Source organism: Solanum tuberosum, unplaced genomic scaffold (assembly GCF_000226075.1).
Source record: "Solanum tuberosum cultivar DM 1-3 516 R44 unplaced genomic scaffold, SolTub_3.0 scf00344, whole genome shotgun sequence".
Classification (NCBI taxonomy): Eukaryota; Viridiplantae; Streptophyta; class Magnoliopsida; order Solanales; family Solanaceae; genus Solanum; species Solanum tuberosum.
In genome coordinates, this window is record NW_006239273.1 from 471465 (window position 1) to 489106 (window position 17642).

General features: G+C 29.8%; 1 pseudogene; it reads right to left on the reverse strand.

The window, feature by feature from the left end:
- Window positions 1–8870: 8870 nt before the first annotated feature.
- LOC107063395 (receptor-like protein 12) lies at window positions 8871–12734 on the reverse strand (annotated as a pseudogene).
- Between the last annotated feature and the right edge of the window lie 4908 nt (window positions 12735–17642).

The window sequence follows — 17642 nt, forward strand, 5'->3', positions numbered from 1 at the left end:
TTTTCAGACTGTTTTGGACCTTTTTTCCTTGAGTCAAGAGTCTATCAAACAGCCTCTCTACCTCTTTGCGGTAGGGGTAAGGTAGAGACGTTACTTTCTAGATATGCTTACAGACTCTTTTGTAACATATTTATATATCCTGAAATTAGGAATATAAGACACTTGTTTATGATTAATTAGCTAGTGTATGCCATCAAAGTGCACCTTGAATAGCAGTAACGCAATTATATGATGAAGGCTGCATGCTTTCTTGATATATTTACATGTTTCTTTGAATATATGTTCTGAAACTAGGTTTTAGATGGACTTGGTTATGAATAAATGATAAAGAAAGAGATTTGCTGGTGAATGACATTTTTGAAAACTTGGCACCTTGAGATGGTTGTTCACTTCTGTTGTTTCTGTCAATTGTCTCTGTTTGTTACAGTTTTGTGCAAAATTTCAAGAATGCATCTTCTGCGCTTGTACAAGTAGTTTTCTTTGAAGTATATTTGTACTGATAGAACATCAACAATGCACCCAGTGAAATTTTAGAAGTGGGGTCTATAGACGGTAGAGTGTACGCAACAAACCTTACCCCTTAACTCGTGGAGGTAGAGGGATTGTTTCCAAAGGACCCTTGCCTCTAGTGATACTTGTATTTATTTGTTAGTTACTGTAAAGGGAGGTTGTTACCAAAGGACCCTCGCCTCAAGTGATATTTGTATCTATTTGTTAGTTACGGTAAAGGGAGGTTGTTTCCGAAGGACCCTCGCCTCGAGTGATATTTGTACCTATTGTTAGTTATTGAAAGTGAGGTTGCTTCCGAAGGATCCTTGCCTCAGAGTGATATTTGTACCTATTATTAGTTACTGAAAAGTCTGTTCAGTAGATAACGTTGAGTTAACTGAATCATCAAGATGCACTTTTTAGTGGCATGTGGTAGCTAGTTACTTTTGCTGCAGTCATTTTTGTTTCTTATTTAAATGTAATGTTAGCCATTCATTCTCTGATGGTAACTTTGGCTTTATGTCTAATGTAACAAAGAAACTAGTTGCTTTGACAATTATAACTGTGTAAATTATCTTGTCAATCAGTATTATGTGTATATACATGCTTTGTGACATATTTCGTTGGTTTGCAGTTAGAGTAATTGCTTAATCTTCTCAGTAGGTAGTATCTCTGTTTATATGTCTACGACACTGCATATTATGGCTCTTTCTTTGAGATTTTGTGAGTCGCGATTATTTGCAGACTTGCAAGCTGTCTCTCCGAAATTGGCTTATATATATTGACATGATTTTGAAGGGCCTAGATTGAACCTATAGTAGAGTAGAGGACTTGAAAATCATCGTGTGTTGAATGAGTTTTTGGTATAGCTTCAACTAGCAGGCCCCTTTTCAATGTTTGAACAGAGTTCATGATTCATTGTTATTGATCAAGTCACCACCCGTCTTTGTGAGAAGGTGGGTACTTCTTGAAATATCGATGAGTTTGGAGCTCATAATGATCATGCTGGTCTTCTATATAAGTATTTATGGTATGTTTGTGCTACTAGAAAAGAATTGAGTATAATCCAAAGGAATGGACAAGTGGTCAATGACGTTGGTATGAACCTTGTGGATCAAGTTCAAATCCCCACGAACAATACTACATGTTTTATTTCCAACGTGGGCAGAGTTACTGGTGGTAGTATTTGTAGAAGTCGCTGAAATAGTTGAGGTGTATGCAAGCTGGTTAGGATACGAGAAAGTTGAAATTTTAGCTCATTGTTTATTATATTGGTATAGATAGGTGGAGTGCTGTAATACATTTCTATTCACCTCAATGATTGTTGTGGCTGCACGTCAAATAGAGCTATCATAGTTATTATAATGATAATTATTACGATGAAATTGCGTGATGCCTTTGCTATTATGTGAAATCTAACATTTTGGTATCTCTATTTCAAATTATCAAAACAAAAAAGGTTCAAAATATCTTTAATGTTGTAGAAATAATTTACAAATTTATGTTTATCTATTGCATCGAATTTGCCTGCTTCTTAACGTATTAGAAATGATTCAAAAATTGCGCTTAATTTATCTAGAGGACTAGTTCCTTCTACTCTATCTGTTGACTGTATTCGTCCCAACCTCTCAATAATTCAGGAAAAGAACTTTTTAACTGTTTCTCATGTGTATATCAATTTCTCCATAATAATTGATTATTTGAAGTTTGAACCTGACTTTAATTGCCTTTTAAAAGCATATTCTATCGACTAAACTTCACAATTCTTACTTTTCATGAAAGAAAAGAGAAATGAATAACTATATGTGTGATGGATCTGAATTGACATAATATATGTATGAAGGATTTGAATTGACATAATACACAAACAAACACTTAAATATGGCTTCAACTTGATAAGTAAGCATTTCAATTTTGTGAGTGTATATCTATGGACATTTTAGGTTGATCTCAATTGACAACTAGACATATTAATTTGTTTTCATTGTATCTTGTGGACATTCGATATTGATGCGTTACATACTTTTTTAGAGGTGTCTAGATAATTAGTTTGTAAGTTGAAGTGTTCAATTGACACAACAAAGATGAATTAAGGTGTCTAGGTATGCTTATTTAAAGTTACAGTGTTTAATTATCTGTTGAGATCAAATTAAAGTTTCTATTTATGTATTCATATAATAATTCCAAGACATATAAAATATTCAGTGTCTTGCACATGTTACCATCAAAGTTTGTCACATAACTCCATTAACAAAAAAGAGTAATGGAAAAAAGCAAAAAAGATAAAAGATAAAAAGGAGGAAAAGCTACTCAAGAATATGATAAAAAGATAAAATAATGAAAGAAGAATAGGATAAAAAGATAAATATAAAAGAAGAATAGAATAAAAATAAAAGCCACCTCCACCCCTCTCTTGAATATATAAATCCATATATAGTTTACTCAAAAACATAATCTTGAAGCAAAGCCTAGTACATTTTCCTCTAAAGCCAAACCCCACAACAAACTAAAGCTCTCATTTTCATTACTATTCCTAATGGAGAATTTTAGATCAATGTCAACAAGGGAAGGTGGAAGGATGCAAAAGTTAGCACCAACAAGTATGCAAGATTTGAGGAGTTATAGTACTAATTCACATCATGTTCCTAATTATAATAATAAGGAAGTGACGATCAAGAAGAGCAATATTAACAAGAGCAAAGTGATGTCTTCTTCTTCAAAAAGTTGGAAATTGGATGATCTTGAATTGCAAAGAAAGAGAAGAGTTGTTGGATATAAAGCTTATGCTATGGAGGGTAAAATGAAGGGTTCACTCAGAAAGAGCTTTAGGTGGATCAAGGATACTTGCAATAATGTAGTCCATGGATGGTGGTGAATCAAGTTCAGAAACGAATTCAAGATTTAAGTTTTTGTAGGTTCAATATTTAAGATTTTTATCGTTGAACAAGTTATATATTTATGCTCTGCATTGCAATAATCTCATTTGTCTCTGGTAATGATCTATTAATCAAATTGGTCATTTACCATAGAGTTAATGATCAGAACACATCTAAATCATTACTTTTTTGTCAGTTTCATATTTTAACTATCAATTATTTTCTTTACCTATCTAAACTATCACTCCTATTAAATAAGTTTGAGCTAACTCACACCACAAAAGTTATCTCATAACCTTACAAGGAGGAGGATCGCCCAAAGTCCAAACCATATAAAAGCTCAAGATTCCATTTTTCACCGATGTGAGACATTCATTCTATTCATCACCACCCTTCACTCTAGCTAGGATTCATATACTTATTAGGAGTTTTATTGTTCTGGAGCGTGACATTCATGAACCAAGGGTATTTCTACCCCCACAATTGTCCAATTTTTCTAGGGTTTCACATCGGGTTTGACTCTGTTGCCACGTTAAATTAAGTTTTGGTCCTAATTCATATCTCAAAAGTTAGCTCAAAGGAAAAGAATTACTCAAATTTCATTCATTTACTAATGTGAGATATTTCATTTCATTCATCAACCCCCTTTGTATTAAAATACACCTATATGCTAAGTAATATGTTAAATCGAAGGAACAACTGAAATATATAAACACTTATTCTACATTGGATCATAAATTGTAATTTAATTCTTAAATATAATTATATGCCATTAAAGTTCGATTAGATTAGGATTCACGCTTCGCATGACTCATTTCTAAGGGCGACACTCTCAACATGATTTTTTCATTTTCAGAGTTAGAACCCGAGCTAGATTTTTCATTAAAACTGAAGAGATCTCAACCATAATTTATATTGGTGTTACACTTTCACTAATTACCAGCAACTATGCACCACCAAAATAAAGGAAAAAGAAAAACAAAAATAAAAAGGGGCAATCTTAGGTATATGATGATATTGATCCTGGAATAATGCTGCTTTTTAATGACCCATATAATCATTAGTAATGATATATAGTAAAATTTACGCATGATTTAAGGTAACTTATTATATAATTATAAGTTAATATTTAATATAAGCACTAATTGATCAGATAGAATAATAACTATGTTATTTTCACAGATTAGATTATTAATAATGTATTATAGTATTGAGGTGTATGTATATATTGTTTATATTTATTATTATAGACAAATGTATAATTGAAGCACAAAGGGATGTGACAGGCAGGGTGAACATAATCTCTCTTACTCTTCCTCCAATCGTTTTATTGTCTCTGTCTATTTTTAGTTGTCATGTTGCAATAAAATTAATTTGACTAGTTTTCAAAATTAAATTAGATTATATTAATTTGATATTTTAAACAAAAAAATTAGATATTCAAAAACTATACGAAAATATTATAAATTGTAATATTTTGTATATCAATATGATGTAAAATATATCGTAAAATGTTAGTCAAAGATATGATAATTTGATTCTAAAAAAGGAAACCATGACAATTAAAAGTGGATGGAGAAATTATTTGTTAATTACTTTTCTCTTTTCAAATTTGAAACTTCCTGAATTTTGATTAATATTTTAAGATGTATTTTCTTAAAATTAAAGGTAAAGAATACTTACCATTTGAATAATTCGTTTTTATCTTAAGGAATGTGAGAAATTCATTGTGGACAATAAAAACTAACGAAGAGAGTATTAAAAAAAATTCTTACTCCGCCATCGATAACAAAAAGTGACAAGGAGATCTTTGAAGATATGCGGTGGTGAGAGTGAACGAGGTTTCTCTTGGTTTTCACTTTCCCCCCTCCTTTATTCCAATGTCTTCTTAAAATTATGTGCATTAAATTCTAGGAGGCTTCACCTAGGTCCAATAACTTGTTACTTGTAATTGATTTCTCTTTTTGTGTGAATTTTATAAAGCCATAATGTTGGAATTTGAAAAGCTGAAATTATTCAACCTCTACTATTATGTTCAAATTACCATTCAAAGCCCTCTTTTAATTCTTTTACTCTATTTTTAATACCAAAATCAAGAAGGAACTTGGCTCTTCCTTTCTTTTTTACTTTGTCTTTCACCATTTTTTCAAATATTGATGTCGTGAATATTTATCAGAAAATTATCATTTTGATTAACAACAAAATATATATAAAAAAAAAGGCTAAAAACAAGTGAATTAATATCGATGAACGAAAGACCACAATAATGGACCAATGCCAGAATAGAATTGGTTCAAAGAGGAAAAAGAATAAAAGTGAAGGGAATATATCAAGGCACCTCATATTGTACGGCCTCTCTCGGTTTGTTCTTTTACCAAGGATTGCAATTAATAAGATGTGTGTCAAATTAATAATGGATGAAAGGGAGTATTCACTTTTAATGATTATTAATTCAACTAACAAATACTATTACTTTGCTCCTTCATATCTTCTCTCAAAAATTCATTTTATATTCAGTCTTCAAAAAAGAAAAATACAAACACAACATAAATAACATGAAAATCTCAAAACAAAACCTTTTCAATTAAACCATTACTATGTACCACAATTTGTTTGTTCTTTCTTTTGATCTCTTATCTATGTTATCTCTTTTAAGTTTCATTTTATACACTTGTCATACACTTTCATTAGGGGTACAAAACCGAACCGAAAACCAAATCAAATCGCAAATTGAGTCAAACCGATAAAAAGATTCGACTAGTAATTTGGTTTGACTTGGTTTGGTATTGGAAAAAAAAACCTGACTATATTTAGGTTGGTTTAGTTTTAACTAAAAAAAAAAACAACCCGACATTATATAGATAATTTTAAAATTTTATTTTATACATAAAAATATTTACTTTGATATAATTTTTAAATAATTCTTATACTTTTTCATAATTTTTATCTTTTAATATATTATTTCAAGTTTGAAACCTAGAATTCTGAATGGTCCAATAAAAATTATAGTCCATAGATGTTGGCAATTATAATAAAGCTTAAATCAAAATTAAATTAATACTAATGCAAAAAGAAAATCAATTCAACACTAAGAATGACAATAATATTGAATATTTGTTCTTTAGTTTTACATTGGTTTAGACGATTGAAATAGGGAAAAAGGTCTGAAATATATCAGAACTTTGACCGAAATTGCTGTAACAATACCGAACTTTGAAAAGGACCTTTTACCCCCTGCACTATTTAATAGTATTTTAAAAGTATATATGTGCCCACGTGGACACATTACTATTTATAATGATGCAATATTTATGATGTCCACGTGAGCACATATATACCTTTAAAATAAACTACTATTAAATAATGTAGGGGGTAAAAGGTCCTCCATAAAGTTTGGTATCGTAACAATAATTTCGGCCAAAGTTGGAGTATTTTTCAGACCATTTTCCCATTAAAATACATAATTAAATTTTAATTTCCTTTAATATTTAATCATGTAACTAATACTTATTTTAGCATGATTTAGTACTTTTAAATTATAATCATTTTCATTATGACTTATTAATTTGCAATATTTGTTTTACGCGATTTCATTATTATTTTTTGTTGGATTTTTTAGTGTCATTAATCATAGGGATAATACACAAGTACTCCCTTAGACTATGACCGAAATATCAGAGACACACCTAAAAATAACTAGAGTCCTATTACCCCCCTAAACTAATTTAAAATGAAATAAATACACCACAAACGCTGACATGGCATAGAGAGTGTGCACAGTCTCTTGAAGGCAAGTGATGAGTGCACAAATTGGACACATGTCATTTTTTGATTGGTAACTTTATAATTAGTTAGTACACATATTTATTGATATTAAAACTTGTATATATTTAATTATTTTTATTTCTTTCTTTGTAAAATATTTATTTTAATTTCTTTTCACTTTAAACTTTTTTTAATTAATTTAGGGAAAATGCATAAGTACCCCCAATCTATGCCCAAAATCTCAAAGACACACTTATACAATAATACTAAGGTCCTATTACCCCGAACTTATTTTATAAATAAGGTCCTAGAAATCCAAAAAATGCATACATTTCATCCATACACACAACATTCATTGAATACATTAAAATCTTAATTACATAAACTTGATATATCATCAAAGTTCATAATGTTACATTTTCCCATGTTAATAAAAGGAAGAAGAAAAAGGCTTACTTATAAAACTACAAACTAAAAAGAAACTAAAAGTAAAAACTAATAAGCTGCAATATGATATTATTGCATCTCTCATGAGCATTCCACCAAATGCTCCTCCAAGCACCTGCATGTTGGAATTTGTTTATTTACCATCTGATTTTTTTTACACAAACAGAAGTTAAGTCTTACTTTTTATTTTCATTAAAATTTTATTTTATACATAAATATCTTTATTTTGATATAATTCTTGTACTTTTTCATAGTTTTTATCTTTTAATATATTATTTCAGGTTTGAAACTTAGAATTCTGAATGGTCCAATAAATATTACTCCCTCCATTCCATATTAAGTTAATTTTTGTAGGTGTTTCACACCTTTTAAGAAAAGTAGATTAAGACATAAATTGAACATAGTTTTCCTAATTTTACCCTTATTAATTATTGTCAAATTTATTATTAAAATAACTAAATATTAATTAATAACTAATTCCAATACTAACTAATGAAGGGTAAAATTGGAAGAACACTCTAAAAGTAGTCTTGAAAACTGAACAGTTAAGTTAATTTGAAAAATGGAAAATGCCTCAAAAAAATTAACTTAATAATGGAAATGGAGGGAGTATAGTCACAGATGTTGATAATTATAATAAAGCTTAAATCAAAATCAAATTAATACTAATAATAAAAAGAAAATCAATTCAACACTAAGAATAACAATAATATTGAATATTTGTTCTTTAGTTTTATATTGGTTTAGACAATTAAAATACATAATCTAATTTTAATTTCCTTTAATATTTAATCATGTAACTAATACTTATTTTAGCATGATTTAGTACTTTTAAATTATGATTAATTTTCATTATGACTTATTAATTTGCAATATTTGTTTTACGCGATTTCATTTTTTTTTTGTTGGATGTTTAAGTGTCATTAATCATATCATATTTTGTATTATTTTCTTAAGAAACACCTTAGACAGTTGGAGTTTGGTAGGACTAAAGAAATATTTGAAATACAAGTAAATTATATGTTTGTATGAATACTTTAACGGAAAAACCCAAAAATCTGAAAAATTCAAAAAAACCCGAGGTTGGAAAACCCGAGTTTTATTGGTTTGGTTTATATATTTAAAAATCCAACACAAATAGTTTGATTTGATATTTAAAAAACCCGAACCAACCCGGTCATGTACCCCTAGTTGCTGATATAACTAAGATGAATATTTTAGATATAGATAGATGTGATGAACTAAAGATCAAAATAGAACTTAACTCTATACCTGAATTTTTAACTCTTCTAGCTAGACACGATTATGTCTTCTTTTGTTTTGCCTTTGACTTCGCTGTTTCTTTCTCTGTCGCATAATAATTTTGTGTTCTAGCTCTTCAATGATTCTTGCAAGCCATTTCAGATTTCCAGTTGAGATCATGAAATATATTATGGATAATCCAATGCATAGCCCACTTCCATATCCCATAAGAGCAGCTTTCCAAAAATCATTTAGAAATTCAGAATTGCTTTCTTCATCATCTGACTCATAATCCCTATTATTTGTCTCCGGTGTCCAATTACTTCCACAACCTTTCGAAATAGGGAATCCTTGTAATCCATCATTACCTTCATATGAATTATTTTGAAATGTATCAAATTGATGTCCTTGAGGAATGCATCCTTGGAGATGATTGTGAGAGAGATTTAAGAATGAAAGAAATGTAAGAGCAACAAGTTGTTGTGGTATCTCTCCCGAAAGCTGGTTAAATGAAAGATCCAATGATTCAACTAAAGATAAACTTCCAAGTGATGACGGTATATTACCTTGCAATCTATTATGAGACAAATTTAACACCCGGAGCGCAATGAGATCTCCGAGATTACTTGGAATATGTCCTTCAAATTTGTTACTTGAAAGATCAATAGTCTTGAGAATTGTCAAAATTCTATCCAGTTCATACTCCATTCCCTTTGTTGAAATTGTTATAGAATCATTGTAATCTCTCTCTCCAGATTTACCAAGATATGTCGGTACCTTCGCTGTTTGATCAATTTGTTGGGATATACTATTAACCATGAAATTGTGTTATAGTATTTTTTATTTAATCCCTTGTAAAGATTTTTTATGTTATTTATTTAATATAATAAATTTTTGTTTAAATAGATCATTATGTATATATGTGTGTCCATTGCTTATATAGTAGACAATTTTGTGTATGGAGTATTTTAACTTATACACGGAAGATTAAAATTGTTGGTGCATATAAGTTATAAATTTATGTTCACGATCAAAGATGAAGTAGGACGAACATCTTGATGATCGTAGCACAAGATTAAATATAATTTGATCTTAATTATGAGAATGGTTAAATTCAACTTCTTGTGCTAGTACATTTTGTATGTATTGAACGGACCAATTAGAGACATTTGTTTATGTTCTGAATATTTATAAATAAATTCTCTAGTCCACTACATGTATTTATACTCTCAATCTTGATATAATTATTATGATCTATGTAATTTATTTTATTGTTTTAATCTATTAAAAGGTGAGACTTTTTGATGAGTCAATAAATTCCTAATAGATTAGATAATGACAAATTACATTAGTGAAATAATAATTAGTTGATAGAACCGTGTCTCGGACCCGAGTTGAAGACACCCCTTTATGATTACTTATAAGTTTTCACGTGAAAACCCTGCAGGTGGATTTTAGATCCGTCACGTGAAATAAGTTAAGTAAATATAATAAAGGATTAATTTAGTCAATGAATTAAATTTTCAGATAATTTTGATTTAATTGATTGGTGTCGGTAATTCTAACACGGGGGGTTAAATAAGATGTAGTGGTAGATTTCGAAATTAAATTGAGGAGTGCAATTACAGAATTTTAGTGGAATACTTTGTAATTTATTGCGATATGGTTAATTCGTTCATTTGAGAATTATTATCGTAATTGGAAGCCTCTATTAAATATATCTACGGTCCCTACTATGCCTGATTAATTGACCAAGTTTGAAAAGAAGGACAAATTAATTTTATTGTTGATCTTCTTTAAAGGATGAATTATTTGAGAGTTAAAGATTGAGTTAGTGACAAAAACGTTTGGTCTTAAATGGATGAAAACGTTTTTGTTCTTATTACAAAAACGTTTGGCCTTTAAATGGATGAAAACGTTTTTGTTCTTATTACAAAAACGTTTGGCCTTTAAATGGATGAAAACGTTTTTGTTCTTATTACAAAAACGTTTGGCCTTTAAATGGATGAAAACGTTTTTGTTCTTATTACAAAAACGTTTGGCCTTTAAATGGATGAAAACGTTTTTGTTCTTATTACAAAAACGTTTGGCCTTTAAATGGATGAAAACGTTTTTGTTCTTATTACAAAAACGTTTGGCCTTTAAATGGATGAAAACGTTTTTGTTCTTATTACAAAAACGTTTGGCTTGTCCTCATGGCTTTCAATTTTTGAAACAGACTAGTCGACAAATTTCCTGTAAAGGCATTGTAAGAGAGATCTATGATTTGAAGCTCAGAAAACATTTTTTCATCACCTAAAGTTCTAATTGGCCCCTGCAATCTATTTGATCTCAAGCTTAAAACTTTCAACTTTGGCAAAGTTTCAAGCCACATTGGAAATGTGTCGTTAAGGTGATTGTCTCCTAAATCAAGAAATTCCAACTCTTTGCAATTGGCTAATGATTGGGGGATTTTTCCTTCTAATTCATTGTCGTGCAAGTCTAAACTTCTGAGTACACTTCCAATGCTAAATGTTTCTGGAAGAGTCCCATAAAGTTTGTTTCGGTGGATATCCAAAACCTCAAGATGAGCACCCATGTTTCCAAAACATCGTGGAATTTCTCCCTTCAAATTGTTTCCACCCAAATCTAAAATCTTTAGTGATGTTAGATTGCAAACAAATGAAGGGATATCTTTATTAAGATTATTGTATGCTATTTTCAGTACCTTGAGTCCACTAATATTAACTAGACATTGCGGAATTTCTCCCCTCAAGTTGTTTCTCCCCAAATACACCACTTCCAATTTCATCAAATTGCAGAAAGATGAAGGAATTTTCTCAGTGAGATTGTTGCTGTGGAGATACATCCATTGCAAGTTTTTCAAGTTGCCAAAGGAATCCGGAATTGAACCACTGAGTTGATAAATATTTAAATACATAGTAACAAGTCTTCCTATATTCCCCAACTCACTTGGAATCGAACCAGAAAGGTTGTTAGCATGAAGAGACAAAGATACAAGTTGTTCAAATTCCCCAAAGAAGCTGGAATAGAACCATTAAGAAAATTAGTAGACAAATCTAAATAACTAAGAGTCTTTAGGTTACCTATTTCTTCAGGAATGGAGCTAGAAAGATGATTCTCACGAAGATACATAGAGGTCAAGCTGGTCAAATTTCCTAATGAAGCGGAAATAGAGCCAGAAAGATGATTCTCATGAAGATACAACCTAAACAAGCTGGTCAAATTTCCCAATGAAGCGGGAATAGAGCCATTAAGAAAATTAGTACTCAAACGTAGATAAGCAAGAGACCTTAGATCACCTATTTCCGTAGGAATAGAGCCAAAAAGATTATTTTGATAAATATACAAAATAGACAAGTTGGTTAAATTGCCCAATGAGGAAGGAATAGAACCATTTAAAAGGTTGTCATAGATGTAAATGGTCTGAAGCTTGGCTAGTGAACCGATTTGTGGTGGGATTGTGCCTGAAATGTGATTGGCGTGCAAGTCAAGATAGACAAGATTAGTGAGATTACCAATATGAGGTGGGATGACTCCAGAGAGATTGTTCATGCTAAGATCAACATATTCAAGAAAAGGGAGAGTTGAAAATGGGAAATCATAGAGTATACCGATGACATTAGCACCTCTAATATCCAACTTGTTTACCCTACCATTAAAGCATGTAATTCCATACCAATCCCCGCATGCATTCGAACTCTGTGTCCATGAAGCCAATAAGGAATTAGTTTTGTTCTTGAAAGTTGCTTTCCATTTTAGGAGGGCAATTGCTTCCTCAGTGGAAGCAAAAGTATTTGTAAAGAGAAATAAGAAAGTGAGAAACTGAAATATTGAAAATATTTTGGGAACCATCATCAAATATTGATAAGAGATTATTTTTTCCTTTTGATGAACTTTTGCAGTGTTACACATTTATATTGTAGAAAACTTTTCTTTATGGTCTTGCTAGTCAATGACATATAATTGTTAATTTGTTATTGTCATATACTGTTTTGTCTTCTATTAGATTGCCCATATCTTGCCTAAACAAAAACATGGATTTAGTCAAGCATAAGATGCCAAATAAGTAGCTAGGAAAACATTATAACTTTCAAACGTGTCTAGTCATTGGTCTCCCTAATTTTGTATTTAATTTAATTTGTCTAAAGATATAAATTGTCTTTTGTGGGATGGGGAGATTTATTTTTGCATCCCTTCACAAATTTATATTTAGTTTTATATTTTTTTAATGAGAGATTATGTATAGTTTTATGTTTTTTTTTTAATGAGAGATTATGTTATACATAAGAGATTTAAAAAGATTATTTTCCTAGTTAAACTGTATGGTTATAAAAGATTATTTCTATCGTGAGATCTTTTTCCTAGTTAAATTGTATGGTTATAAAAAAATATTTCTATCGTGAGATCTGAATTGACATTATATCGGCCGGCTGTGTCAATTCGTCTAAGAAAATAATTTATTTTTTATTTTTTCTTGTTCAAGACCAAATCCAATCTCTCAAGAAAGTAAGAAAAAAGAAAAGAAAATCACTAACGCGCCAACTTTCAGAGTTCATATTGAAAGGTTTTCTAATAATATTATATTGAAACTATGTACAGTCATATTTACGTACAAATCACGTAAGAGTCCTAGAATAAGTCATGTACCGAAAATAATAATACTATGAAAACAAGGCCACAAATAAACAAAGCTAATTGGTAATATTCAAATAAATGTTATCCTTCTTCACACGTAACCCACATTGGGAAAATTAAGATTTACTTTTTATACTTCCTCCTATATGGCCCAAGTATGATTGTTGTTTATACATATTTTTACCACAAGAGTTTTTTGTTTGAGAGAAAGAAAGTTGAGTTAGCTAGCGTTTGGTTATAGATTTCCAAATATTCTTGGCAAATATTATTTGGGTGAAAATTTGGGTGAAATTTCATTATGTGTTTGGCTATAGTATTTGGGAAACATATTTCACTTTTTAGAAAAATATGATTTATACCCATAAGTTTTAAAAACTATTAAAACTAACCATAAGTTTGTATTACAAGTCAATTGGATCTTCGTTGCAACAAATAACAAGTAGTGTCCATGACACTGAAGCAATGTGGTAGTTTGGAGTGAGTGCAACAAGCATCATTCCATACATCGTGAAGCAGACAGAGCACATGATTTTGTTACCCTGAGCCGATTGTTCATCATTTTCATCAACAACCATATCATCACTTTCATATTAATCGAATATTTCATCATTATTTTGGTGTTCACGTAAAAAATTATGTAATACAACGTAAACAACTACTATAGAGTGTGTTTTTGTAAAAGATAAAAGTTTGGTGTAAAATAAATTTCATTTTTTAAAAGATTCCAAATAATGAGATTTGACCCAAATACTAGAAATAACTAGTATTTGGGAATTTGGGATATTTGTCAAATAATGACAAATTGTATGGACAAACACTATTTGCCAAATTTCCCCCCAAATATTACTTGGGAAATCTATGGCCAAACGGGTCCTTAGAATGAAGGTCTCAAATAGAGTAGGATCCATTCCGAGGGAGGATTTGTGGCTAGAATAGAAATATACCTAGTTTTCTCTATTTAGTTCACATACTAGAGATATAAATGTGTTTTTGTTACTATCATATCATCACTATCAATTTTGCGACATAGTTATGAGAATACATGATTAGAAAATTAGAGGGTTGAGAGACCATGAATATATTAACCACGTGAATTAATAACTCCAATGTCGTACACAATATTTTTTGCAAGTGACGTCACCTTTTAATGTAAACATATATATACACAACAAAATTCACATATACTATTATATCTTTTTCCAAAAAGTAGAATAAAAAAATATTTGAACCTTTTCGTTTTGAAAATAATCTCATGACATTAGAAATAATAGTGGTAAAACATTTTTTTTATATATAAATACCAAAAGAAGGAATAATAAAAGTCAAAAGAAGAAAAGAAAAAACAAAGGAAGGAAGAAATAAAATACAATATTACTAAACAACTTAAAGCTCCTAAAATCTATCTGGACTCAAACTCAGAGAAAATGATCAAAATGGTCCTTGATGTATACGGGTTAAAATATTTTGGTTCTTTATATATATCATCTCATCCAAATAGATCGTAATATATATGAAAAGATGGTCAATTTAGTCCCTAGCCCTAAAACTAACCAAAAAAAAATTAAAAATCTGTTAAATTTAACAGTGGGTCCCACACTTGGTGGAACCCTTCTTCCTCCCTTTTTCTTCCGTAATCTCTTTTCCTCCATCGGTTTTCTTCAACCATTTTTTTTACAATTTTCAATTGATCTATTTTTGTTTCCACTGATAAAATCCTCTCATACAGACACGAAGTTTCTTAAGATTATTATTTTCTAGCTCTGTCCATTCAGTTTTAATCCTTTTATTTGAGAAATGGAATGAATAAAGATACTGGAAAAAAATACTCGTAATTTTGAAAAGGATAAAACAAAAAGAAAATTAGTTACAACTTAAAAGGAATTGATTTATGGTGATCTCGAGGAGAAATAGAATCGTTTAACTAATTTACTTGGTTCACATTTGTTTTAGAGATCTTGATTTTCTTCTTCTGAGGAGAAATAGGGTCGTTTAACTAATTTACTTGGTTCACATTTGTTTTAGAGATCTTAATTTTCTTCTTCTTATATAAGAAAATAGGAGCTGCTCAAATTTTTGTTCCAATGAAAGATAAGAAATGAATGTAGTGTGTATGATTTTTCTTACAAAGATACGGAGTATGACCTTGTGAAAGAAAGAAGTTGAGGAAGCTGGGTGCCATGGTGATGGTGAAAGAAAACAAATTGAGGAAGAAGGGGGTTTTACTAATTTTTTTTAAAAAAAGTTTGGCATGTTGTGGGACCCACTGATAAATTTAACAGTTTTATTTTTATTTTTTTGGTTAGTTTTAGGGTTAAGAACTAAAATGATCATCTTTTCATATACATTAAAGACTATTTGGATGAGATGATATATATAAAGGACTAAAATACTTCATCTCCTATACATCAAGGACCATTTTGATCATTTTCTCCTCAAACTCACTTCCCTCACGCTGACAAGTGATACACTTTACCAACTGAGTTGTGCGCCTGTCTTTTAATTATATATATATATATATATATAAAAAAAAATTCCAATAAAATCATGTCACGTAACACCTCTTGAACCTTACTAGATCAGCTCCTGAACAACTCGATAATTGTTTGTATGACAATGAAAGCATAGACGCAACACAATTGCATAAAAGTAACATAGCAATGAAATTTGTCTCTTACTGAGTTAATCAAAACTTGTGAATCGTTTACTTAGTGATAATTAATTATTTAAACTTTGCAATTACAATTTACAAGTAACAAACAAACCAATTCTTCTAGAAAAACATTTGTTAACTGTGTAGTCATAGTTTCTCTTAAATATTTTCCAGTCATACCAAATGTTTACAATTGTTATATTACATAATCGACCCATGTACACTTGTGTGTGCACTTATGAGCCAACGAATTTTTGTTTACAATAGTTGTATTATATAGTATACACACGTTGTATACATTTTTACAAGTACACTTTTTATGATATACACTTCATATTCATTTTTATCAGCATATTTTTCATATATAATTAATATACACTTTTCGTAAACACATTATCTATAATTTTATCTGAATAGATTTGTACCAAACAATCATAGAGCTATGTGAACCAATAAAAAGCTACAATTTTCTTTAAAAATATCTCCATGAGGGATATGAAAACAAACAAATTAAAGACAACAAGTTTCCTTAAATCCATTTGTTGAGAAAAAAACACTGAAAATTGAACACCCACAAAGTAATAGAGCTAAATGCAGCCAACAAAATAAAGATAAATCCTAGAGAATTTAGCTTTTGCTTTTGTTCTTTGCCTCCACAATGTTCCTCTCTTTCTAAAAAGTGTAAATTTCATATATGACATATATTATAGTACTATTTTTAGGCTATAGCAGTAGATTTAGACTTTCAAGCTATAACATTAAAAATTTCAGGTTATAACAAATTCACAAATAAAAGAAATGTTTTTATTAATTCGAAAAAAGTTTTTTTTTAAAAAAAAGAAGATAAACGAAAATTAAAAAAAAACCGGAATTAGAGATAATAAAGTAAAAAACTGAAAGTGTGACCTGTAATTTAATTTGAATTTATTGTAGATAATTAATGATTAGCATGAAATAAGGGATTCAAACAAATTAACAATATTTTTTATCCTTAATTCACTCAAAATCAGTTAAAATAAAATAAAAAATCAGATCATATCCTTTTTTTCTTCAACGTTTCTCTCTCTTAATTCTTCAGCCTAAAAAATTACCAAAATCGAGTAATTGAAGGTTTTTTTCATTGAAAAAAATTGATTTTATTGAGATGGACAATTACGTATCAATTCTAATTAAACATGGTGGAAGATGAAATCAGTTAAAATCAAATAAAAATTCAGATTTTATCTTCTTCTTTTTTCAACGTTTCTCTCTCTTCAATTTTCAACTTACTTTTTTAACGTTTCTCTCTTCAATTTTCAACAAAAAAAAATTCCACATTCGAGTAATTGAAGTTTTTTTCATCTTTGAAAATTCTTGATTTTGTTGTGATGGACAACTACGTATCAGTTTTAATCAAACATGGTAAAAGATGGGATCCTTCGGGTTAGTATTTATAATTGTTTAACGTTTGTTTTAGAATGATAGCGGAATGAGACAAAAATGATCAAACTGTCGATTAATTGAAGGTGGAGTCATATTTTGTTAACTGTTGATAT